The sequence below is a fragment of the Epinephelus lanceolatus genome, chromosome 1, assembly GCF_041903045.1.
Source record: "Epinephelus lanceolatus isolate andai-2023 chromosome 1, ASM4190304v1, whole genome shotgun sequence".
In the NCBI taxonomy this organism is placed as follows: Eukaryota; Metazoa; Chordata; class Actinopteri; order Perciformes; family Serranidae; genus Epinephelus; species Epinephelus lanceolatus.
In genome coordinates, this window is record NC_135734.1 from 19,379,637 (window position 1) to 19,407,475 (window position 27,839).

The 27,839-nt window shown below is 40.9% G+C and overlaps 1 long non-coding RNA gene across 1 annotated transcript; it reads left to right on the forward strand.

The window, feature by feature from the left end:
• Positions 1–9,282: 9,282 nt before the first annotated feature.
• LOC144462743 (uncharacterized) lies at positions 9,283–11,397 on the forward strand. Its single transcript, XR_013490960.1, has 3 exons — positions 9,283–9,453; positions 9,761–9,862; positions 9,978–11,397. It is a non-coding gene; the product is annotated as an uncharacterized LOC144462743 (long non-coding RNA).
• Positions 11,398–27,839: the final 16,442 nt, after the last annotated feature.

Sequence of the window (27,839 nt, forward strand, 5' to 3'; positions counted from 1 at the left end):
TACATCTTATAGTTATTCCATTAACAGTAACTGTGGAGAGTGCTAAGCCAGGCTGAACCCATTGACATACATTTTGTATGGCCTCATTCAATACAGAGCTTCAACAACAGGAGGCCCTTTGAGATCTGAGCCCAGCTGTTTGGGGGAGAAATGAAAATATGGTGTGCAGAGTTCATCCAAATGAGTTCGTGCTTGCTTCCTTCCTTTCTTTCCCACTCGCACACACACACACACACACACACACACACACACACACACACACACACACACAAAGAGCCACGAACGACTGCAGAGAAGACCCTCGGAAAATGTTTGAATTTCAAATCAACATTAATAGTTCATTAGCCTGAAATAAGGTCTCCTGTGTGTCGATCTGTCCTCTCATCGGGGGATTGTGTGTTTATTTATGCTGTACGGTGCAGCATACGCTCGGCGGCTGCAGACATCAAACAGCTGGCTGTGTACAGTGTATCTCTGTAGCTCCATATTCCAGCATACCCCAGTGTGCAGTGATAGAGCTCCACTCTGCTGTGGGACCAGCGAGGGCCAAATGAGTAACTAGTCCAATTAAGAGCTCTTAAATAAATTACAATGTAAGCTGGTAAACACACAACAACAACGGCACTATTTAATTCCCCTATTTATAAAGTGACCTGCAGGCAGTGATGCCAGAGGAACTGTAACAATCTCTGGACGGCAAATACAATCAATACATTATTCAATTCAAAAGGGTTAGTTATGGCTGTTATTGACTGATTGAAAATACAGTGTATGGGTGTCAAGCTCTTGCTGTGGGTGTCTGCACGTTGGCTGCTCGTGGTCGGGGTCAATAATGTCAGCACCTCAGAGGTGTCAACTCAATAACTGCCAGTCAAATCCACCCGGCTGATCATGTATCTAATCAATACGTTTAAAGCAAAAAGCCATGTTAACCAGTAGACAAACAGTTCCTGCCTGTTTTGTATCTGACTGTATGTACATTTGCCACATAAAACACAGTGTTTTACATATTTTGTCACTTGCTGGGAGGCATTTCTGTGCTCCTGCTGTGCTGTTGTTGAACCTGCTCACTATTTTTGGAAGATTTTACCGCTGGATTAGACCAGGCATCATGAAGATTTGCTTTTGAAATCACATCAAAATAGGCTGAGGAGAAGGAGCTGTTTGTCAGGTTTAGAAAATAAAGTCTAACACTGCACATGTATAAACATGAGGACCAGGACTGATATTCCTTAGCAGGCTAAGCATGTGCTTGAAAAGTGGTCCTCCAGATTTGTTTTTGACACTGTTTTCAGTGAATTATGTGACAGATTGTGTGATCAATATGCTTTCCATTTGGTGAATTAAACATACAACGCTGAAATACCAAACTGTGCTCTGCTCTGGGCCTATAAAAGCCCTGAAAAACAAGACAAGAGTCATTGTCCAATCTACACCCACCTAAAGCCGGGGAGTTTTTTAACTGCAAATAATTGTATGGCTTGTTGGCTTTCAATGCTCTCGCTCTCTCACTCTATCTCTTCTTCCCTCGTTCCTTCTGTTTTTTTCCTCCCCCTCTCCACCCCTCCTTTGAATCGAACCGCCGTCTTAGCCAGCTACCACGCGTGGTCGATACCTTGTTACCACAGAGAAATCAATTATCTCGACCAAGCAGCAGGGGAAAGAGGCAATAATGAAAGAATGCTCCTCCTTCCCAGACGATGGCCGTGGTCATTAAATATGAATTTATCATTGGCTGAGGAGATTTATGGAGCGAGATGTGGGCCCCGAGTTCACGCTCTCTTTACAGCATAAGTTCAAAGTCTGGTAACAAATTAGCGTAAACTAAATGGCTAACAGGTTGGCAGGCTCATGGTGTTGTGTGTCCTAAAGCTTGAACAGGGTGTGATTATTTCAGTCACTGACATCTGGATGCGACTGACACAAAGATGTCGCATTAAACTGTCCCTTAAAAATACCCACACAACCTAGGCATGCCTTTACATGACAAGAATGTCTTCATACATGTGATGACACACCTTTCAGCCAGATAACTGGCCTCTGAGGGGGGATGAGGGACAGTAAAACACTGAAACCGTTCAGCATAGATAGGGTGTAGTGTATACTGTGAGCATGAGATGCTGTCACATGGACAGTGCAGGCTCTTTTCAATTTGATGTCTGAGCATAGCTCACTCAGGTGACAGTGGAAATGACCGACAGGTAGGTGGGCATGCCAGCCATACCTGCCTATTTGGGTCTGTAATGAGCTGCTCTGATGACTTGTCTGACAGCTGCTGGTAGAAGTGGGAAAAAAGCCCCCACACCACTACCATCACCACAGCCGGAAAAAAGAAGAAGTGCAAATGAGTGAGAGAAAGAGGGAGGACAGAGCATAGAGGGAAAAATGTGTAATTCGGGCTTGCTCTTAAGGCAGCAATAAATTCCATTTTAATGGGGCACCACAAGCAGTAGCAGGCACTCAGCAGTCTGTTGTGTTTGATGCCAAATTGTGCAGAATAAACAGATTTGCTGTGCAGCTGGTCCAAACACACACTTTCTCTCCCTGACTCCCTCTCTGTCTCTTCTCATCCCCCACCACACACACCATCTCCTCACTCTCCCGTCCCCTCCCTGGACATACCAGAGAAGAATTAGACAAATCATCACAAAAAAGATGGCAAGTGCTTTGATTTATTTTCTTCCACTTAACTGAGTACTCATCTCCAGCTGTCATCCACAAAGTCAAGGCAGAGTATTTGTTTTAACAGGGAAAAGAGTGAGCTGCATGTCACTAATGAGGAACAACATGCCGCATCTGGCTCATTTCTCTCTAAGAAGATAAATCTTTGGTCGTCCCGCACAAGTTCATTGTAGACAAAACTGCGCACAATGTTTGAAGCTTCTGTATTCAGAAAAAAAAAAACACGGCACATTGACCATACTGTGGATGATGTCATGCAAAAATAGGATGTTGCTGGCTGTCGAGAATCTCAAACTAACTCCTTTAATAGTAGCCTTCTACAGTAATTACCTCTGACAGTGCAAAGGCAATGCTGACTGTATGTGAGGTTAAGGAAAGTTTGACTGTGTGTATGGTGATGTTCTTTAAGTTGTGGCAATGTCAGTGTAAATGTTAATATGAAATCAGAGCAGCAGTCTGTCTGATGTATTAATAAGACTACAAAAAAGCAGCATTGTGAGGTTGTGCTCAGGCGTAACGGTGTTTTGAGCAAAATGGTAATTTAAAGGAGAAGTCCGGTATTTTGCACGTTGAGCCCCATTTCTGGGTTGTTTACGATGAAATAGAGTGGCTAAGACCAACATTTTGACAATTGCTCCTTTTCTGCTGCCTATGGCCATGTGTGAATCTGTCCTAAAACCACCCTTAACATTAATTTTCAAAGCCATGAAACTCACCAAGTGGTCAGTGGTGTTCGTTGATGTTCTGACATAAAAATCGTAGAAAACTCAGCCTAACTCGGTGAGTTTCATGGCTTTGAAAACAAACGTTTAGGATGGTTTTAGGACAGATTCACACATAGCCATAAGCAGCAGTGTTAAGCCAGGCAGGGGAAAGCCAAATTCTCCGAAAATGAGCAATCATCACTATTTTGGTCTTAGCCACTCTTTCATCATAAACAACCCAGAAATGGGACTCAAAGTGCGAAATACTGGACTTCTCCTTTAAGCTTGCTAACAATGACAATGCTAACATGCTTATATTAAGCATGCATAGTGTTTATCATGTTCACCATGGCAGTTTTGCATGTTTGCTAAGTAGTATAAACTGACGGTACAGCTGAAGACAATGGGAATGTCAGGTATTGAGAATTAAAATTTTGACTTAGTGGTTGCGCTATATAGAAAGTTAAGGGATCACCCAAGTTATTACAACTTACTCTGAAGGGAACATGAATGTGTGTACTAATTTTTATTGCAGTCCATCCAATAGTTGAGACATTTCACAGAGTCTGGTGAGGGAATCCAGAGGATCCTTCCTCTGGGAACCTTACCAGTTCACCATTAGATGTTGATTTTCAAGTGGTGCAAATGACAATACATCCACTCAAGAGATTTCACTAAAAAGCAAAACTAGAGGAAAGGTCAGGGGATCACCCTGTTAGCAGTCTTGGAACATGACGGCCGTCGGTCTGACAGGGATTTAGCTTCTGGGGGCAACAGCCGATATTTCAGGGGTTCTGGTGAATTCAACAGATATCTGAATAGCAGATGTCCTCTTCAATGTGCTGGTCAGTGTTTACAGTCAGATTAGAAACTTGAGATGTGAGAATGGAGTTGGAGTTGATTGTGCACTAATTTTTATGAAAAGATATCTACATATGAATGCAGATAATTCTAAAAAAAAAAAAGTAATAAAAAGCTAAATCGTTATCAGACAATCGTCAGTGGGTTCTGGTATTGCAAGTTGGCCAAAGTGTTCCGCCTATTCTGCTCTCCACCAACGCCACCAACGCCTGCTCAAACATAATTGCTTAATACTACTCAGACTAGAAACACACACCAGAATGCTTCCATAACCTAAATTGTCCCATTACCTACAGATTCTGCAAACATATGCAGGCAACTGTTTCAAGACATTACCCAGTCAATACAACTCATCCTCTTAGGACCATGAATCTTTGCACAAATTTTCGTGTAAATCCATAAAATACTTGTTGAGATATTTTGGTTTGCATCAAGGTGGTGGACCCACCGACAGGCCGATGTTGTCTTCCCTTGAGCTGTGGCGCTAGCTTTGCTAAAAATAATTCTTCAAAGAATAAAGATCTTCAGTTGTAAGTTTCCTGCTGGCAGAGTGACACCATGCCCTGTTTGGCAGCACTGAAGGCGCTAGTGGGTGCATTCACATCCACACATGCACACCATTGACTGCTGCCATGATTTATGTATTGTTTTTAGAAACTGAGCTTTCACATATGGATGCACACACACACACACACACACACGTACACACACCTAAAATACCTGCTGGACGCATGCAGTGGGGCGTTTGTGTGTGTCCCCTCCTGCATGAGTGCATCTGAATTCATGTAATTGAATGTGAATGTGTGTGCACGGGTGCATGATATGGAATAGTGTGAGAGGAGCTGTGGGCATGAATGGCTGAGTGTTTTCTAGTGAATGTGTGCAGCGACCATGTGTGCAGGTATGTGTGTGCCTCCGAGTTTGGGATTGTTTTTTCTGCATGGATGGACACAGCTATAAATACTGTATATATACCATATATGATATACTCATATCTTCTAAACCACACAGTCCCAAATCTCATCTCTTTTGTAGTCTCTTTTCATGAGCTTCACTTGTAGACTATCACTACACCACTGGCATCACCAAGTGGTTTTGTCAACTTGGCTGAAGTTGGACCTCAGCAGTATTAGTAGAGCATTATAAAGTAATCTGGTGTTAATGATCTGGACCTCTTCCCACGACGGTTCCCCACAGTTAAAAAAGACACAGGCACCCTTAAATAAGTTTTGTCTAAGCTTGTCGCATCAGAAGTAGGAAGGCATTCGATCACTGCTGCTACACACTGAGACCATTTGCTGCATTTAATCAGTTTTTAAAACACTTTTCAACATTCAAACTGGCAATAAAAACCCACAAAAATATTTTAACCTGAGCACATTTTCCAAATGCTTCTTGTGATTTTTCTTTTTGGCCACTAGAATGCACTGTTGCACCCTGTAATCCACCTCAGTGTCACGAAGCAGCTCTTCTCTAGCTGAACACACCCATTAATTTCACCCATCTCCACAACTCTATCATGGTACGGTTCCCCTGTGGTTGTTAGGATACGGGAGTGATACAGTGTTGTCAGTATTTGTATCATTTGCACCAATGAGGCTTTAATTTGAATTGATAAAGTTTTGCTTTTACTGTGGCAGCCTGCTCAGGTGACAGGTATGAACATCTTCTTCCCCTGGATTTCACCTCTGGGAGAAATATTAAATTGGGCGGATGAGAGTTCATACATAAATGTAAGCTGAACAGGGACCAGTCAATGTTGGAGCCATATCACGCATGGAAATCACATGTTCCTGGTTTCATCTTGCATTTGCATTGCATTCTCCTGTTATCACACCCTGCATGTGTTAGGTGATACCTGTCACTAAATGTTCAACAGCCAGCTGTCGCTATTGTCAGTTTTCTTGTGATCTCACGTTCTTGCTGAAAATGCAGGGCAAAGTATGTGAGCCAGTGATAAATTTTGAATAGGCTCAGAGTGTGCTGCACTGTGATGTGACATTCAACAAATTTAATAATTCCATTTCATTAAAATGTATCCTTTTGTTTACAGTGTTGGTTTCAGGTCAGCTTGTTGTGATACATGAGCATTTTTGGGATGGTCCCTAAATTTGCAGCACTCTGATGATTGATTACTTAAGTGAAGTCAAAGTCGTAGGCTACCAATTTTCTTATAACGACGCACACTGTTACTCCTCCTCTTTAGATTCTGGGTTATGGTAAAATAGGACAATGTTTTGATGTCACATTTTCATGTGTTTTTGGATTTTAAAGGCTCAATGAGATAACAATGTTCAGTGTTTTAAAGTCACGGCAGTTATATTGTATATTCAGCCTGCTCTCACTCCTGAGCTCACTCCCAACCCAACTCGTCAAATCGCGCCACTTTTACAGTGGACCCTGGTGTCAGATACCGATGCACAGAGGCGCCTTTGTGGTGGTATGCTATGCACTGGACAGTGGCAGTTTGTGACGCTGCCAGCAACTACCGTAGTGTAAAGAGTAAGAAAATCCATACAAGGCGGGCAGGAGGGGAGGGGAATGGGTCAAACAAACTCCTGTCACTGTCACCTGGGAGTCCGCTGTTTGTTTTCTTGCTCAAGTCTGGAGTTGTTTGAATAAAAACATAGTGTGCAAGCATGTGTAGCATGCTTCTAAACCTAATCCTGGGCCTATTTTGAAATTAACCTATAAATGAAATGTTTTACTTACCTCTGTAAGTGAAACCGTATGCATTTCATGAGCAGAAACAATACATTTCCTGTGAAAACTGAGGTTTATTTTGAAAAGACACAAAAGATGTAACAAGCATAAATTGACACACCGTCCCTGAATGTCCAAAACGGATGCAGGAAGGTACCTAGTGCGTCATATTTTTACGTGTACAGCAAGCATACTGCAGTATCTGATGAGTTGGGATGAGAATGGGTTGGTATATTAGTGCAGAATGGCTGTGAAACACAAATTCACATTAAAAAACACCATTACGAACACTAAGGCTAAAGTAAAACTACAGGTCAGTCAGAATTCTTTCTAAAATCAGATCTTAAAAGATCCAGTGATAAGGATTTAGCAACACATTCTCACTCCGAACTCTTCATATATCGACATTTGGTCATGGACTTTCCACGTCCAGATACGACGTAAAAGGTACCCTGGGTGCGTTGATTGTTGACGTTTTGGGATGCTGTGTCAATTTCTGCCTGTTCTTTCAAAATACTTTTCTGTTTTGACAGGAAATTTAATGTTTACATACAGTCTCTTTCACAATAAATGCACTACATTGGTACAATACCGCAAATTGACTTTTTTCTTCCTTCGGCAACAAATGCATGTGGGTAGGTTTAGGAAAAAAGAACAGTGTTTGTCTTTATAATCTTACAGGACACGAACACTACTCTCAGGGTCAGGGTTTGTTGGACCCATCCACCCTACTCGGACTTCTGCTGTGTATCATGCTGACGTTAAAGGACAGCCTTTTTCGTCAGTGTCTGAGACCGCAAGCGACTGCCCAAATGCTGGATTTTGAGGACATCGAAGTGAGACCGGGTTGGATTTTGTGACATATAGCAGTGAGGTTGCAGGACTGAAACTTCTGTCATGTGCCAAGAATATAGGTGAACTACGGTAGCCGATGCAAAAATGCGAAAAACATGAATGGCCTTATCTAGAGCCAGTGTTTGATTTGTGTGTTCTGGGCCACTGTAGAACAACATGGCAGTCTCCATGAGTGAAGACCTGCTCAATTTGTAGATATAAACGGCTCATTTTAAGGAAACAAAAACACAAGGATTCTTAGTTTCAGGTGATTATAAACTAATGAAAAAAAAGAGAGAATATTTTACATACCATTTCTGCCAATAGATGCTCCTAAATCCTACACATTGGACCTTTAAGACAGACTGTATACACTGTTATTTGTGAGTGATCTGATTGGATTTGTGTAAGCATGTAGGTATCAGTAACTACACTGGTGACAATATAGCGTGAGAAATGGAGGTCCATTATTTTCACGCTGTGAAGTGTGGTTGTTTTGAGGTGCCTGCAAAGTGCCATTAGACAGTTAATCTCTGTGTCTGCCCACGGACTGATGTTGTCCATGTTGTCCTCCATGAGGCTCTGCTAGAAGCAGCATGGATTCTGCTCAGCACTTCCATCACTCTAGATTTGGCATCATTGCTGTTGGTCGCATACCGAGTGACGCAAAAGACACTTTGAAATCCAATTTGAGAATCTGGACTGGAATAGAATCACATTTCAAACCACCTCCAAATATGGTTTGGATCTGATTTGTAAAAACCGTATTTCATGTGGGTTTTTGCCGTCCAGACTTCCTAAAATCAATCTGGATACAATATGGATACGCCAAAAAACAGATTTAGGCTGGCAGTCTGAACAAGTCCTAAATACAACTCACCAGTTGCACAATTGATTCCTCACAAACACAAACACCTGCTGCTTTTCAATTAGCAACAAGGCTTCAGGAATAAAAGGTGAGCTCTCCATTTATGTTGTTTTTAAAGGTTGATGTTAGAAGAGCCATGTGTATGAATGCCCATGAATCCACAGCCCTTTTATACAATCAATGGAAGAAGCATGTGGTGATGTAGCTGGTGAAGCATACCAAGGCTGCATTCATCATGCCAGGTGTTTCTATCCCTGCTGTTTGGTCAGAGAAACTGTTGCCTGTGATGTCAGTGAGGTCCTGTGGTCAGGCGAAAACAAAGGGCAGCCTTATTTTCATACAGCAACAGCACAAACACATACAGCATTAATGTGCAACAGTTAAATGTACGTTAGGGAAAATGCAAAAGACTGTAAAGGTTGAGCACATCAGAGTTCAGCTGATTCTTGCTGATCAAATTACCACAAGACGACCTTAATAAAATGTTTCTCTTTTCAGTTTGTGACAGTTTGGAGCTGCATAAAGATGAGCTATTTAAGATTTCTGCGAAAAGGATGAAATCAGACCTAACTTTACACCGTGTATTTCCTCAAACCAAAACCAACTTCCTTCCTTTTAGAGACATGCGAGTAAAACCCTCAGAGCAGAAGCATACGAGGCAGTGTCAAGAGCAGCGGTGAATATCAGCCCAGACCTCCTCACAGCAGCTCACGATGGCGCAGGAGTTGGAGCTCGGTGACTACGCCACTGTACATGAGCTTCAGGGAAATGAAACAAGAAAGGCAGGCACTAAGCAGCCAGGTAAGAGCAAAACTAAATACATACAAATTAATATAGAGATTCAGTTGAAAAACACTATTATTCACTCTATTGTTCATCAATCATTGCCTCTTTTTTTCTTTTGTAAAATGTACCTTAATGTTTTAATAATTTGCTGTCAGAATGATGAAGCCTCAGGGAACAATCGACAATGATCGGATTTGTTGCTCAGATCATCAACCTAAAAGAACTGTGATTAAAAAAAAGTCAATCTTACATCAAAGTGGGATAGTATAGTGTCTTTACCCTGAATTGCATAATGATCTCCTGAACTGTGTGTGTTGTGCAGGTATGACGGCCACAGAGAGAAGACTTCTCAGAATTGGGATTTTAACTTTAGGAGTGTTGTGTATCGTACAAGCCACTCTCAATATCTCCCTGCGCCTTGCCTGTAAGTTGTGAACACCTGTATGTTTTCTTAGAAATGCACGATAAGTCACAGCACGTTGTAATGTATTCCACGGTACGTTTTGCAATCATGACCCGCAGTTTCTGCTTTTTCCCAGTTTATTCGAAAACAGACACCACACATCAGTTTCCTTTTGACGGCTCCATAAATGCAGACGTGTGTGAGACTGACCCATCTCAAGAGAATTCAACTCACTCATGTACCTGCTACAAGAACCTGGTGAGAACACTACGGGAGAAATATAATGCCTTGGAAATAGACAGAAATAAATTACTTGGCAAGATTAATGAAATTGAAAGGGATGACTCTTTCCCGGATACTGGGTCTGGTATCCATGAAGAATTCATCCCTTATGGAAAGAGCTGATGATGATCAGTGCAGAGCACATTCAAGTCTCAGGAACAAGGGTATAGAGCTTCAAGCATGCAAAAGCAAACTGTCCACTGTTGCCAGCTATAATAACTGTATGCTACAGCCTATGTGCTTGCCAAGTGTCGTCATCAAATGTGTCCTGCATGGTCCTTTAAATCAGGAGACTTCAACTATTTCAACACTGTGGAGCCTCAGTTGCATAGAGGGACAATACATACCATATGATGTGATGCCATATTTTTGGGTTGTCAAGTAGCGCTGCACAGTTGCAGTCAGTTTAACATATTATCGCTAATTTATTTCCAGTCACAATGAACTTTAATCTGTAAATGCAAATTACAATATAGGATATTAAAACACTGGTAATGGATTTAAAAAAAAAAAAAAATACTGACCATTAAGTGACATGCTGTCACGTCTCCGGCTTTAAAGGTGCCATAGTTAATGTTTTTATCTTAACAAAAGGCAGGGGTGGCTACAGTACTTTTATTAATATTTCTTTTTTATATTCGTACTTCTACATTTTACTTAAGTGCACTTTTAAGACATTAATTTGTGCAAGAGAAGCACTGTTACTGCAGATGCCATGTTTCCAGCTGCTTGGGTGAGAAAGAAGCACCACTTGTCTTTTGACCATGATGTGGTGATGATGGAGAAATACCCAGAACAAGAGGCTGCCTCCAGCCACATCTGGCCACACTATTTATACCAAAAATTAAAAAATAACAACAGTTACATGATGGAGTCTGTGCTGTGCCTCCCAAAAAACACTGAGACCTCTGCTTTTTAAAACTCCTCTTCTAACCTCCACAAGCTCATTGACGTAAGCTGCACATACTGTGGGTGAAAATGTAGTTAGCTGGCAAAGGTCAGATATGTTAATTTTTCATGTGTAATGGTAATCTTTGATGTTATGATAAGGAGGGGTAGAGAGGAAGAGATGGAGATAGAGGAGATTGGTCATATCTCTGTGTAAGCTCTCCTTATCTGTTTGATTAGACTATCTGCTCTGCTTCATTAGAAAAGTTTTATCAACAAGTGCTGTTTTTTTTAGTATTTTACACTGGCCCTGTAAAAATATTAAAATGAGAAGTAATTTGTACTTTGAGTAATTTGTGAACCAAGTAGTACTATTTTACTTTCACTTAAGTTTGTTTCTCAAATGATAATTTTCACCTTAACTTGAGTCATTTTTAAGGGAGTACTTTTATCAATGTATTAAATGACTGTAAAAGAGGTCACTTTCTGTGACACAGAGAATTATCACTATCATTATAACACTCACTATCTTATTAAACACAGCTTTGTGGTGTCTTTCAGCTCATTGTTTTGGAATTACAGCTACAAATGTACTGTTTTGGTTCACTCTCACGGGTCCCAGTGTAGTTTTCAGTCACAGCAGGCAGCTGTTTAGGTGGAAAAGCTTTGATAAACATGCACTGTACACTACCTGCCCAGCACCCAGTGGAAGACAGGCAAAGTTGGCAGCCAGCTGGTTTACAGTAATAGCATCTAGAAAGCCAACTTAATCCCTCAGGAGTTGGTGGAGAACAAAACAACGCTAAAAGGAACTTTTGAACTTTGGACATTTATTCAACAGGTGGACACAAATATGAATCCAGATTAATACTCATTTTGTTCCATGTCTGCTGGATGTATAAAAAGACAACTGCTTGCTAACATTTACTATATTATGTAATATGTACTATATTATAATATGTATTTTTTTTGTTAAAAAAACAAACAATAAAGGTTTGAATAAACATTTATCCAAGACTGTGAGATTGCTGAAAAAACTGTCTATTTATTTCTGTCTATTTTCCATGTTTTTTTATGTGAACCTTACAACATAAATGATATTTCTTTCTTTCTTTCTTTTTTTTTTTTTACTGAATCACCAATATGGAATTTGTTATGATTTTTTTATTTTGAGTGTCACATCAGTCTTAGCCACAGAAATGAGAAGTGAAACTGATTAAATATTGCTTAAGACATTTTTTTTGTGGTTTTAGACTCACTTCCTTTTAAGGAACGTCCACGCAACTCTGCCTAACCAAGCTGTTGTCTCATCCAGTGTAGCAATGTCAGTCACGTAACATATGCTGTGAGTAATTTTGGGAAACAAATTTATTTATAGAGCATATTTCAAAACAAAAAAAAGCACAGAGCGCTTTACATTTGAAAACGGACATGAAAAACATCAAGACATGACATACCAACTAAAAAAGCAATATATATTAATACATACCTATGATAACTTAATATAACTTGTACTCTTCATAGGTCTGTGAAACCAGACAGTTTACACATACACATAATGTTTGTGCGCACACACACAACACCATAATACTGTGGTAACACATACGTGAGAGAACAGAAAGGTTTTGAGCTTAGACACAGTACATGTAGATCACGGTTCATTCGGCAAGCATTTCAGAGGGCCTGTCCGCCGTAACTAAAAACACCATAACCATCTCCTGATCTTATTCAGGGTGATGTGGAACTTCAGCTTCTGTATCTGATGGGCGTCCTCTGATCCCTCTCCATGAGGTGAGAACTGAATGTAGGGGTGTGACCCAGGATAGCTGCTATAAACCAAGCACTTCCCCAAAAGCCCCTGCATATATGAATCTGGAGAGGTTGTTATTGAGCTAACCTTAATTGGCTAATTTGAATTATGAAATGAGGTTTTGCTATTTTCTTCCTATATCAAAGGCAACCTGCATCACATGGGAGCAGGCACTCAGTGAATTGGGTGCAGAGGAGCTTTCATATCATGCCTGGAGTTGTTCGGCATGTTCTTTGCTGCAGTTGTCCAAGCTTTAAACATGCACATGAGTGAGCAGGTAAAGGATTTAATATCGCAAATCTGACCTTTGTAGCTGTGAAATGAGGTTACACTCGCCACTAATCCACCATCACTCTGTGCAGTGCGAGAATGAGAGAAGGGCTTCTCTGAGTCAATTAATTCTCCTTTGTCTACAAACTTTGTTGAGATCACTGAGTCTTTCTTCGCTGATAGGTTTGTCAAAGGTAAACTGACAGAAATGAGAGCTGCAGCACATTCACTCATCATTTCTCATTAACACTGCTGGCTTTGTTTTAATTAGCCGCTGTGACTGACACCTGTGTTCCTGTGACACTGTATTCCAGGCTGGTTTTATCCTCCTTCCCAGCTGTTGCTTGTCAATCATCCCAAAGTTGTCTCTTGTCTCTATCTCTCAAAATAGAACCACATGTGTAAAGCTGCCTGTGCTGTTCAGTGGCCCTCAGTGGCAGCGAGGGATAAATGCTTGATTTTCCTTTCCTTTTTTTCCAGCTTAATGGCTTTGCTGCATAGAAATGTATAACGTGTCCACTGAATAAATGAAAAGCTCGTCTTTATGCGCTCACCACCACACCAAACACCATAAACACACAAGACTAAAAACAATACAAATCAGTACTGCAAAATGTCACTTATAAGCCCCACAATAATTTTCCACCTGCAACTGAAGTTAAATGATTTATTTATTTTAAGAGTTGTGCTTTAACTGTTTCTGTTTTTGCTTCCTAAATTTGGAGAGTGGGTAGAATGAGACGTAGTGTGGTGTGAGGGTTTGTAGCTGCACCACCTGTTTACACTGCAGTTGTTTTGGCCCAGTAAACACCTTATTCCCTTCACGAATGTAGGTGCAGGAAAATCCTCCTGTAACTTAAAGTGCAGTTATAAAGCAATTATGGTGTGATAATTAATTTATTATGCTGATCTGTTCTGTATGACATCTATTGCACGTCTGTGAGGGTCCAAAGGACAGAGGGATGTCGTATGCTGTAAAGCCCTGTGAGGCAAATTGTGATTTGTGATATTGGGCTTTATAAATAAAATTGAATTGAATTGAATTGATAGGTGCAACTTGACTTGCAGACTATTAATATTGTATATTTTTTTGACATCTGACAATGTTTTTCAGTTTTTTATTAACACACAATATCTGCATAAGCATGCTTATAGTATGATTAGCCCTTTAATAATTTTTCTGTGATCAAATTTTATTCCATCTCCTTGCTGGAGTTAGTTATACAATAATTATTAAGTCAAGCCAAGTCAATATTATTTATCCAATATATCCAAATACTGCAAATGACACATTTTTACAATCTGCACAGCATACGACAACCTCTGTCCTTTGACCCTCCAGATGAGGACAAGAAAAAAACAACAACATGGCAACCAAACATGCATAAGGATGTGAAGAATGTACATACTTTGTATATGTATGTTTATACCCAGTGTTGGGGAAGTTACTTTTAAAAAGTAGTGTTTGTTCATTACTCGTTACTTCTTAAAAAAAGTAATCCCTTACTTTACTTAGTTACCCTCTGTGAAAAGTAACTTTTTACGTTACTCGTTACTTTTATGTTACTTTTATGGTGCTTGACTTTGGGTAGAACCCCATCTCATTTCCTGAATGTGAAAAAATCCGAGTTTCCCACTGGTATTTACCACTTTGGTGATAAAATAAAGATTAAAGAGTGAGAGTTAATTTGTGTTAACTAGGCTACATGAATTTGTTACATGACAGATTACTACTACTAATAGCCTATTTGCCAGACCTGCTGCATCACTGAATGAGGAAAATATTAATATTCACAGACACTATCTTTGAACAAATAGTGTCATATTCATGAATAAATCATTTTCTGTTCTGTTATTACGTGTGTAACTGTGAGACTGTGTTTGTGTAACAGACTCATACTTTGCAGTAAGCTACAGACCTGCACGAATAAATTAATTCATTTTCTCTTCTGGTATGGTATGGTAGGTACTTTATTAACCCCTCGGGGGGAAATTTCAATGTCACAGCAGCAATTTAAAATACACAAAATAGGAGCTGCTGCAACAGGCTGCCGTTCACACAGCGCCAGGAAGGTAGGCAGGTTATGATTGTTCTGTTTTCTGTTAACACAATGCTGCATTTTATTGATGTTTTGGGGGTCGTTTTGATTTCCTTTGAGGTTCCGGGGTCGTATGTTGCCCATGTCTGAGGTCTGACTAGCGAGGTTAACATTACATTAAACAACACTTATCCAGCCATACAAGTGCAGTTCGCTGTCAGTATATAGTTGGTCGACTTGTTCAGAATCGCTCAGGTCTTGTACATTAGTTAATGTTACTGTTTTGTGTCCTTGTCGCTGGCTCAGCAGTACTTCGGTCCGTAGAGCACAAAAACCATCAGATAAATCCCGGTATTCAATATCTTGGACATGACCACAAAGTACAAAATTATACACATCAAGGGATTTATATGCCTTGAGTTTTTCATGCGTATAAATGCTGGGTTTCTCCACAAGATATAAAAAAATGTCTGGCCACTGTAGATTAGGCCATTTCGTTGGGTCGGTGACCCACTAACCCGACATTAAGTACGGGTCAGGAAACCTCACTCCGTTGCTAATTGTTAGCTTATTACAATAAGCTAACCTGTCTTCGGTTGACAAACCATTAAAATAATCCGAGGAGGCGTGTGTATCTTCCATATTCCTCATACGATTATTGATTTTGGCGCTCCTGTCTGCACTGTTGACATGGCAACTGTCACAGTTCCTGCCTAGTGCGCAGCTGAGGCAGACAGGCAGTGTCACCGTCAAATCTGTCCCCAGGAAAAGTAACGTTGTGCCCAACTGACAAAGTAACTACGTTCCGTTACCATATTTTCAGTAGTAACGCGTTACACTACTTTTTACCCAATAAAAGTAGTTATGTTACTGTAACGCGTTACAGTAACGTACAGTAACCTAACTACAGTAACGTAACTACTTTTATTGGGTAACGCGGTAATGCGTTACACACAACACTGTTTATACCCATATGTACCTGTCAGTGCTGCTGTACAGTATACCTGCCCCTCCAAAAACTCCATCCCTACTTACCTATCACTATCTTAACCCGCCTGCCTCTCCCATATACTGGAATCACAGGAAAAAAAATTCAGGAAGCAACAAGCATAATCATAAAACAAATACATAGCATTCCCTCATATATGTGTGCGTGCAGGATGTGTTCAGAAACACTGATAATTGCTGACTGGAGGGGTTAGAGGAAGAATGTGTCATCACGAAAATGTCAACACGGATGACCAGTCTGAAAACGGAAGCAAACTAACTCCCAAAAAAACTTTTTTATTTTATTTTTAAAAATATTTTTTATCTTGGTCGAGTGGGTTCAGGATCTACAAAAAAAAAATCTCAACTTCTGTATTTTATTGTTCCTGTCAGGCTAAATTGGGACTTTATTTGCTGAAGGACAATGATGCCACAGAAATACAATTACAGCATTAAAAAAAAACCTCCACACAAAAGTAGCAGGCCCACTCCAGACTGAGACCCGCGCTCTTCAGCAGGGAGAGACACGAAGCAGTGCCTGAGTATAAACAGAGGCCATGACAGATTTCACACAGTGTTCCTGTGCAAACACAGTGGGCTCACTGTTAGCCACTGCCATGCTGTCCAAGTCCCTCTGAGGATGGAGAGAAGGCCTGCAGATGGTCAAGCATTTTGAAATGATGCAAGAGAGACCTAATTTAAATAGTGATGACAGGATTGTCATATCCTTGTGTGCTCAGTACATGCACATGCAAACACAGAGCCACACATGTGCTGTGCAAACAAGTAAGACTCTGCTTCATATCTGAGACATGAAATGCCAAATCAAACACACAGTGGAGCTAAATCATGTAAAGATAAGGTGTAGGCAGGGGATTCTCATCAGCATAGTCTACCTAAAGAAAAGGAAAAGATGATAACACTTCCACGTCAGTTATCTTGATATGATATCATACTGTTGTAACTCAGCGCATATACACATATTAGGGCCAGTGTGTAATATTTGGCATAGTTTCTTGTCAATCTGAATCTGAATCTGAATATTCTACCCATTAATATGTTTATATAAGTGTATAATCGCTATAAAATAAAATTCGTTTGGTCTTCGTAGCCTTATAATTATGCTTTTACATATATATATATATAGCAAGGGCCTTGCTTTAGAGAGGTCGCCATCTTGCGCCGCCATGTATGTATGGCAGACTGAGCGGACAATCCAGCCAGCCAGAGAACGCGTTTCGTGTGTATAAATGAACCAACGAAGACAGCGGAAGGAAGGAAGAAGGAGGAGGAAACAGCAGAGAGTGTTAGTAGTTCATCGATAGAGAGAAGTGAAAAGTTTTTTTAGTTATAAAGTTTGCGAATGGACCACACTTACCACGCAACAGGAGAGAATGAACCCGAACCGTCATCTGCGAGGAAAAGAAGACGCAACTTCACTCCTTGTGATGCACTCTCTGCGGCGCTTTTCCTCCTGATGATATATCTCCCCAGCGATGGCAGCAGTAGCACCGAATCCCATTCTGTGCATTCAGCCTGTCTTCTCGCCCACTCAGCATCAAACACATGGAGTTCCATCTGTATGCTCCGGCTCAAACAGGTATGGCTCTGGGTCTGTGTCCGCTACAAGAAATTCTTCAAAATCGTGTTCAAAGTCGTCCATTGCAGCTACTATAATCCAGAGATATTGCTAGGCTAAATAAACAGCTGAGCTCTGTTTACAGGCTACGCTGTCAGTCAGTGTGCGGGCTGGAGGTTGGCGGAGCGGAGAGGGGAGGGGGGTCCCCACTTGGTATGGTAAACGAGTATGTGTGTATGAAGTGTGTGTGTTACGCTAGAAGAGTCAGAGTTTGGGACGGAGTCTTTTACCCCCTGGAGTAAGTTTTTGGAGTGCTCAAATAAACGGGCCTTTTTCCCGAACGCTCCTCTGGTCTCCTGCTCGTGAGGGATTCATTACAATATCGTAACATGGTTTAGATTTCTAAATAAACATTCACCTCATCGCTAGATAGACCTACTCCTGAAAAACTCGTGCGCAAGGCTTTTTGTCCCTGCGAGGCCACCGTCATTTACCCGACGGGAGGGGTGAGCGAGTGAGCCCTGCAATCTAGAATTTGACCACTGATGTCACTGTTTTCAACCCATTTTACACACTGGCCCTTTAAGTTCAACAAAATCCATCATTCCTCATCAGCACAATGTGAGAATACAAACAATGAAGAACATATCTACCCAACGTATTGCTTGTCTGAATATGTTTTCCAAGAACAAGGCTCAGTGGCATTAGGTAGTTATGATGGACCCCAGTGCTATTGTGACGGACCCTAATACATGCTAGTTACTAGTTAAAAGGTACACACACACCACTGGCAACTGTTTATAAAGAAATCCAAAATAGTCCAATATAGGAAGCTTTGTTACTTTTTCCTTTTGTATTTAGCTCCTCTCTTGTCTTGCCACTTTTTTTTTTATCCAGTCTTGAGAGATTTTGCACCTAAACTAGCTACTGTATTGTATTATCTGTCAACATCCACATGCATGTTACCCAACAAGAATCACTGCATACCTGTATATGACAAAAATATCAAAGAGAATTAGTAATTATTCATTCAATAAATTTTTTTATATATAGTTTACTCAAAATTTTTATAGAGAAAAGAAAAGAAAAGAAAAGAAAAGAAAAGAACCACACTACCTGCACTATTTATATTTACACCCTTGACAGGGCTGCTTCTTTATTTCCATGGATAATCAGTTGGTGAGGATTTGCAACACATTCTCACTCCCAACTTGTCAAATACCTAGTTTTGGATGCTCAGGGACGGCGTGTCAATTTACTTCTGTTACATCCATTGTGTCTTTTCAAAACTATCTTCCATTTTCACAGGAAATGTAGAGTTTCTGCTCGTTGCACACACTCTCTTTTTCAAAAATAAACTTGGAACATAAATAAAGCACTTTGTATTTACGTTTACTTTCTTAGGTTCAGGCAATAAAAACATGTGTTTAGGTTTAGAGAAAACATCATGGTTTGGCTTAAAATAAGTACCTGACGTATGTTATATGACATATTTCACTAGCATAGTATGCTACACATACTAGCAAGCAGCGGCTCCTGGGTGAAAGTCCGATGTTTGTTTGACCCATCCAGCATGTGGTGGTGGGGCTTATGGCGCATTCCAGGCAACCTGTAACTCGTGTTTTTACAACCTTCTACCCGTGAAAGTGCACTGGAACGGCAGTCAGACCCGTAACTTACCACTGTGAACTCGTACCAGATCGATGTACTCCCAACTACGCTACGCTCTCTGACATCACATAGCCCCCTAAACCAATTACCTTACTCCTCTAAACAACAATGGCAGCCCCATGGATGCAGTGTTGATGCAGGAGATACACGGTGAGAAATAGACAAAAAATAACTTGCTAATGTTAACGCATTATTGGCAGGCGCTCTAACAGCTGGTTTCCAGTGCAAGAATAAATCAATACAAAATACGTTCCCAAACACACTGATAACGTAAAATAAAAAGTATAATAGCATCTGTGACCTTATGCGCCATTTCTCCTCCTCCATTTCGCTCAAATGAGCAAGGAACCAGCACCTTTGACGATAGATGTGAACAAACATAAACCCTGCATGGTCCACCATGTTGCTTTGACAGTTTGGCGTGACATGCCTGGAACGCTATGAAGTTGTGAGTCATGACTTGAAGTGGTGACTTAACGGGCTCAGAAACTTGCCTGGAATGCAGCATTAGTGAACAGTTATTGCAGCCTTAAGTCTAACTGATTGATTTCTGAATAAAACAATCACAGCATGAAAGCTAAATTTAACCATTGCGTGAATATTGTAACCTACTGCAGAACAAAACAATAAAGGTTTTCATAATGTCACTAATGCCCGTAATAAAGTGGAGGAAGAGTGTAATACAGTTACACATGCCCACACACTTATTATGTCTCTCCAGCTGAACTGCACAAGAAAAAGTCTCACACATAACATATTGTGCTATTCTTGTGTTACATACAATTTTTCTTCGAAAAGAACTCAACCCAATCAACTGACAGATTCTCAAACTGCATTTTGGGGAATGGAGATAATTAAAAACTCAAGCGGCAGCTTAATGTTTGGAATTTGCCTCAGCATGTTTATTTACTAAACACCAGCAGTTATTTATGAGTGGAGTTAGTGCTTTGATTTTTCTTTTCTTGGTGGGAGAAGAGGCAGACAGCTTTGGGTTTTCAGGTTTTTTTAATTGACACACATGCACAATAATATGCCAAAAAAGGGCGCCATTAAAAGGGAGCTGATGAACAGCACCAGCTGAAGTCTGTCAGGGTTTAATCAGAAGTGAGGGCTGGCTGTTTATTGCTTTGGAGTAAAAGTTTTGGTAAAGTCTGGACAAAGTATTCCCTAATCAGATCCAATAAAAAAATCTGGGCAAGAGGCGGGGTACAACCTGGACAGGTTGTCAGACTATCACAGGACAGACAGACAACCATTCATATTCATATTCACACTTATGGGCAATTTAGAGAATGGGAGGAGGCTGAAGTATGCGAACACGGGGCGTTGCGGACATGCAGGCTTCACACAGGAGGGCTCCCCCACTGTGGGTTCGAACTGTGAACCTTCTTGCTGTGAGGTGACAATGCTTACTACTGCACCCTACCGCCCTTCACATGGGATACCTGACAAATATCATATAAATCAAGACATGTGAGCTGTGTTCTGCTGGGGTACGGCAACACCACTTGGACAAACCACACACAGAAGTGCAGCACACTGTAATACTAGAACCAGGGGTAATAATAACGTTAATTTGTTGAGTTTTTATGACATTAATTATTTGGTAATGATTAGTTTGGCTATCAGTGTGTGTTTGAATACTGGGGGTGATGGGTGGGTTTGCCCCCAACATATACTATACTATAATTACTGCCTTGCTTTAAGTAATACAATCCACAGTATTTCAATATGAAAATAATTTTTGAGCACAGAGGGTAAAAGTTTACCGGAAAGTCAAACAGTTCTCTCTAAGAGAATGTACGCTCATATTTTTCTTTCTACACAAACTCTCCACTTCTCTCTCTCTCTCTCTCTCTCTCTCTCTCTCTCTCTCTCTCTCTCTCTCTTTTAAATGTCAAAATGCTGAAGTGAAATTGTAATTGGACCATTTGTGGCCTTGCCCTGCCTCTGATGCTTGTGTAATAGCAAGCTGTAGACAGCAGAGAATATACCACACTGGGCTTAATGAACAAAATCAGATCTCTCTGTAGAATGAAAGTACAGCAGGCAGGGTCAAAGTTCAACACCAGCCTTTCAGCAGCTAATTGGCTGAGCTTGTGATCTCTCCCAGAAGGTCCCGTCATCAGAGCCTTCAACTTCCTGCTTCTAGCCCTCTTCTTGTGACAGCTTAGAGCCAGCAACTGACCCAAATCTGCTGTACGACTGGTCATCACCGAGCTTTAAACAGAACACATTTCCCTGTATTGTATTTTCATTAGAGCCTGACGTCAGGAATATATATGAAATATACATTTGGGATGGTCTGAGCTTCAACTGACGAGAAAGGAATTATAAGTGGGATATATACAGGGGTCTATTAGGACATACCATATGTTCCCTAGTGAACTTTCTTCCTACTCTTTCATGTGTAATTACTCTGTAAAAGTGAGGGCTTTAACTAAACAGGTTTGACCTTTACCCCAGCCACCACAGCTCCAGCAGACCTCCAGGAAAACATGGTGAGCACACCCACAGTACTAGCTTAATCTTGGCTTATGTTGGGCTCCTTTCTGTCTTCACTGAAGGAAAAATCAGGAGCTGACAAGAGGTGCAGAGCTAATCTTCCCGCAGTCAGGTTGCAGGAACAAGCTAAAGATAAGACGGGGGTGCAGATAAGGCTGGAGACCCCTACAGCAGAACCGCGAGCTGTGAGGGTGAAGATCCTCGGACCTGATATAAAATGAAAGGAAGAGGCTCTGGAGCTCTGGGGCCAAAGCTCCCAGAAAATTAATTACTCTTACGCCCCCACGCCGCCATCTTCAGCACCCGCTGACATTCTGCTCGCCTCCATCGAGTGCCTTGGTTGGAGACCACAACAAGCTGTTGCGGAGGTTTGTGTGTCAACAGACAGGGTTAATCTCATGTTGGAGAAATCAAGTTGGCAGGGACTCGCGCAACATGAATGTAAAAAAAGGGACTTGGATGTCAGTGAATCTCTCCCGTGTTTTTCTTTCACAGCTTGTTTAATCACAGCACTTTGTTCCTTTCTTCTACATAAATAGCCTGTACATTAAAATAAAGCTTAAAAGGTCTGGTATGTAGGATTTAGTAGCATAGTGAGGTTGCCGCTTGCAACCAATTGAAACTTCTCACATGTGCCGAGTGTGTAAGAGAATCATGGTGGCAGATGCAAAAATGTGAAAACGTGAATGTCTATCTAGGGCGCGTGTTTGCGTTGTCTGTTCTGATTTACTGTAATAAAACAACATGTCGACTCTGTGGAAGAGGAGCCGCCCTGTATGTAGACATAAACAGCTCATTCTGAGGTCAGAAAAATACAACAATTCTTAGTTTCAGGTGATTATGCACTAGTAAAAACATAAAATGAACATTATATTAAATTCTGCCAATATATCCCTGTAAATCCTACACATTGGACATTTAAAACTGTTGTAAGTAACTCCTGGAGGCAAAACATGACTCTCATGACCACAGGACTGTAGGCTACATAGGAGTCTTACAGTGTCATCTCATTGTGTTACTGGGAGCCTGAATAGAAGGAGTCATGGCTCAAAACCTAAATTTTATCACATACCAGCTGCCTCTGCCCGTCACAAAGACAACTATGTTTAAATATGATGAGACAAAAAGACTGGACGAGCCGATTATTAAAATGCTCACATGTGCAGCACACATCTCATATCAGGTTAGGGAAAAAAGTATTTCCTGTTGTAGGGATGAATAACATTACGTGTATTAAGGGTTATCATGTCTACGTCATCAGAAATTGGGGAGGTATTAAAAGGAATATTGGATTCCTCTGTAACGCTAACTTTTTAGCACATTAGCAAACATTAGCTTCAATAGCAAAACAAACTGGAGGGAACCGATCAAGTTCCCACCTATAGCAATCCTGTCAGATCATCCATCCAATGAGTGAGAGCATACGGTTCAGTCAGTCTGGTCCCGTTGGTCAGTCTTTACTTTTTCAAGTAACACTCACGGTCTCAGAGAGTGAGTGACCTGACATGGTGCGTTCTTAAATTCAGTCTGATGCTCTATACTAAAATGAGAGCCCTGTTGGTCAAACAAACAGAGTGATATTTCTATATGAATTAATGAACGGTTAAGTTAATCACACTTTCACTCCGCTTGGCACTCTGCTGCTCTGTCTCCCCAGACAGAGGACCCACAGTGCACTCTGTCACTCTGAGAGTGCGGTGCTCTGGATAACCGAATGGTACATTCCGGCAGCGCTCCCAATTTACCATTGGTGCAATTTGTGCCAGAGTGCACTCTGACACTCAGAATGAGTATTCCTGAATGCACTACTCGCATCATCTTCCACCATTGTCTAAAACAAGCCAACAGAACTTGCTAGCTAGCCCTGGCTAATGCCTGTGGAGAATTGTTTTGCCTCCAGCTAAGTCCTGCCCACCAAAAAACATACTGTTCAGTATCAGTAAAAGGGTCTATTTGCTGAAACTGTCACTATATACTGAAAGACTTACATGGGGCAGATAGTACGTAAAAAAAGAGTCATGTTCATCTGCCTCTTTGTCATAGGCTACTTCTAAAGACATTTGCAAGAATCCACCACGGCCAAAGGAAAACAACCAATCAGGGCTGAGGAGTCTCTAACACAGCTGAAAATCACAGCTTGTGAACTGCAGTCAAACCAGGCAGAACTGATCAAAAATGAATCACGTTTATGTTACTGCACTGCTTATTTCTCACCTCAAATGTTTTCAGGAACATATTTTAGTGTACTGTTTAGCTTTAAAATGAGAGTGCCCCAGCCACCATGTTCATAACAGTCAAGTCTCATTTTACAGCAAACAGTACAATAAAATTTGTTTCTGTAAACAAACAAATAGGCAATACAGTCATAGAATCTTGGATCATATTTGATCAGTGCTGCCTTGTTGGACCCCAGTTCACAAGCAGTGACTGACATGATTGACAGCTGTGTCGACACTCCTTGGCTCTGACTGGTTGTTTTCCTTCAGCTGCAGTGGATTGCAGTGGAATGTAAGTAAGAGCACTACAAGGAGGAGGAGGAACATGATTTTTTTCACAGGTTGTTTCATGTACTATTGTGTGGATGGCGTTGACAGTTTCAGCAAAATGACGTTAAGTTATTTTTTATCAAAGTTACAAACTGCAGCTTTGAGGAAAACTGATTGAAGTTCTTTTTAAAATTTGCTAATTCACTCTTTTCTCAACAATAAATGCTGCATACAATATGTACCATTTTGTTGTTCCAGCATAAACAAGGCAGAGTTAGACATGAGAACTTTAAGGAGGTGGGAAGCTCTGTCAAGCTCTCTGGTAATTAAATGACGGACCCTTGTAAGTACCAGCAGCTGAGGGAAGTTGTGTACTAGATCAGCATCATTACTGATATCCTTGCATCACACACATCAACACAAAATCTCACCAGTCCAGCTCTCGTACAAGGAAGCATTTTGTGCTGCACTGAATGCCGACCCATTATTGAATCCGACATCTTATTGTAACCCCGCTGCGTTTGGCAATAACCTGTCGCGGAGCGGAGTGCAATATTAGGCCATTATTCTATAACTGTGGATGTTCACACTTGCCTTGTTAAGTCCCCCCCTCCTAAAAGAAGCTAGTGCTCTCACTTTGCAGACGGCTTGCGTGTACTTGCAGCAGTGTTCAGGCAGGTCCCACAGGGGCTTATTAGAGGGAATCGTAGGGCTTCTCACAACCTCAGCACACACTCGGTGGTTCCCCTCACAACAGCCAGCGGAGAAAGGGGAGAGAGGTTCACAATTACCAGGCTCACGTCACCCGGACTTCAGACACATTCTCACTGCAGTGGCTCTGCAGCAATGAGCAGAAAGGTCACTGTTTGAAATTCTACTTTCAAAGATTCTAATCATAAAGTGAAATCCACATTCATCGGCGTCGTGCTTTTACTGTGTAAGGACATACCAAGAGAGAGCAACCTGTCAGCATCTTGTTAGCCTGAACTGATGGCAAAATCTGTAGATATCTGCCATAGCTGACAAAGGAAATGAGTTATAATAGAACAGTTCTTTGGGGGGGATTCTTAGGCATTATTTCACAAATGACGGTAAAGATTGACAGGAAAGAATTGACAGGACGATATCAAGTGGGATGGTATACAACACAGGTCCTGAAGCCACAGGGATACCCAAAGTAATGATAGACTAAGAAAGGGCTCGAACCAGCAGTCATCGCTTGCGTCTATATTTTATGACATTTTTATGACATATTGTACTATCACTTTTTTTAATGACATACTATATCATGAATTCTTTATGACATACTATACTATGACTTTTTGTGACATTCTTCATGGCATATATAGTCATATACACTATGACTTTCTATGACATACTATAACATAATTTAGGACATTTTTTGGCATACTATACTTTGACACTTTTTGACACACTATATTATGACACTTTTTGTGTATTACTAAAAAAAATAAGGCGTACTATGACTATGACTTATTTTTTAAACTTCTTATGACATACTATATACTATGAAAATGTAAAAAAAAAAAACTTTTTGGATAAATTGTACTTTTCAGAGTAGTTTTAATGCAAAATACTTTTTACTTTTACTTGAGTTATATTGTTTTAAAGCAACAATACTCTTACTTGAGTACAATATTTGGCTACTCTACCCACCTCTGAGTACATAATTACACATATACAGTACAGGCCAAAAGTTTGGACACACCTTCTCATTCAATGCGTTTTCTTTATTTTCATGACTATTTACATTGTAGATTCTCACTGAAGGCATCAAAACTATGAATGAACACATGTGGAGTTATGTACTTAACAAAAAAAGGTGAAATAACTGAAAACATGTTTTATATTCTAGTTTCTTCAAAATAGCCACCCTTTGCTCTGATTACTGCTTTGCACACTCTTGGCATTCTCTTGATGAGCTTCAAGAGGTAGTCACCTGAAATGGTTTCCACTTCACAGGTGTGCCTTATCAGGGTTAATTAGTGGAATTTCTTGCTTTATCAATGGGGTTGGGACCATCAGTTGTGTTGTGCAGAAGTCAGGTTAATACACAGCCGACAGCCCTATTGGACAACTGTTAAAATTCATATTATGGCAAGAACCAATCAGCTAACTAAAGAAAAACCAGTGGCCATCATTACTTTAAGAAATGAAGGTCAGTCAGTCTGGAAAATTGCAAAAACTTTAAATGTGTCCCCAAGTGGAGTCGCAAAAACCATCAAGCGCTACAACGAAACTGGCACACATGAGGACCGACCCAGGAAAGGAAGACCAAGAGTCACCTCTGCTTCTGAGGATAAGTTCATCCGAGTCACCAGCCTCAGAAATCGCAAGTTAACAGCAGCTCAGATCAGAGACCAGATGAATGCCACACAGAGTTCTAGCAGCAGACCCATCTCTAGAACAACTGTTAAGAGGAGACTGCGCGAATCAGGCCTTCATGGTCAAATAGCTGCTAGGAAACCACTGCTAAGGAGAGGCAACAAGCAGAAGAGATTTGTTTGGGCCAAGAAACACAAGGAATGGACATTAGACCAGTGGAAATCTGTGCTTTGGTCTGATGAGTCCAAATTTGAGATCTTTGGTTCCAACCGCCGTGTCTTTGTGAGACGCAGAAAAGGTGAACGGATGGATTCCACATGCCTGGTTCCCACTGTGAAGCATGGAGGAGGAGGTGTGATGGTGTGGGGGCGTTTTGCTGGTGACACTGTTGGGGATTTATTCAAAATTGAAGGCACACTGAACCAGCATGGCTACCACAGCATCCTGCAGCGACATGCCATCCCATCCGGTTTGCGTTTAGTTGGACGATCATTTATTTTTCAACAGGACAATGACCCCAAACACACCTCCAGGCTGTGTAAGGGCTATTTGACCAAGAAGGAGAGTGATGGAGTGCTGCGGCAGATGACCTGGCCTCCACAGTCACCGGACCTGAAGCCAATCGAGATGGTTTGGGGTGAGCTGGACCGCAGAGTGAAGGCAAAGGGACCAACAAGTGCTAAACACCTCTGGGAACTCCTTCAAGACTGTTGGAAAACCATTTCAGGTGACTACCTCTTGAAGCTCATGGAGAGAATGCCAAGAGTGTGCAAAGCAGTAATCAGAGCAAAGGGTGGCTATTTTGAAGAAACTAGACTATAAAACATGTTTTCAGTTATTTCACCTTTTTTTGTTAAGTACATAACTCTGCATGTGTTCATTCATAGTTTTGATGCCTTCAGTGAGAATCTACAATGTAAATAGTCATGAAAATAAAGAAAACGCATTGAATGAGAAGGTGTGTCCAAACTTTTGGCCTGTACTGTATATATGTACAGTATGTATAAGAATATATTTGTGTTTCTTGTGCCTTGATTTATGTTATGTTTGTCAAGTTTTAATTTATTTTAGTTAAAGGGGTATCGTTTAAAATACATGAATTTGCAGATTATTATTTTTGATTGATTACGTTCAT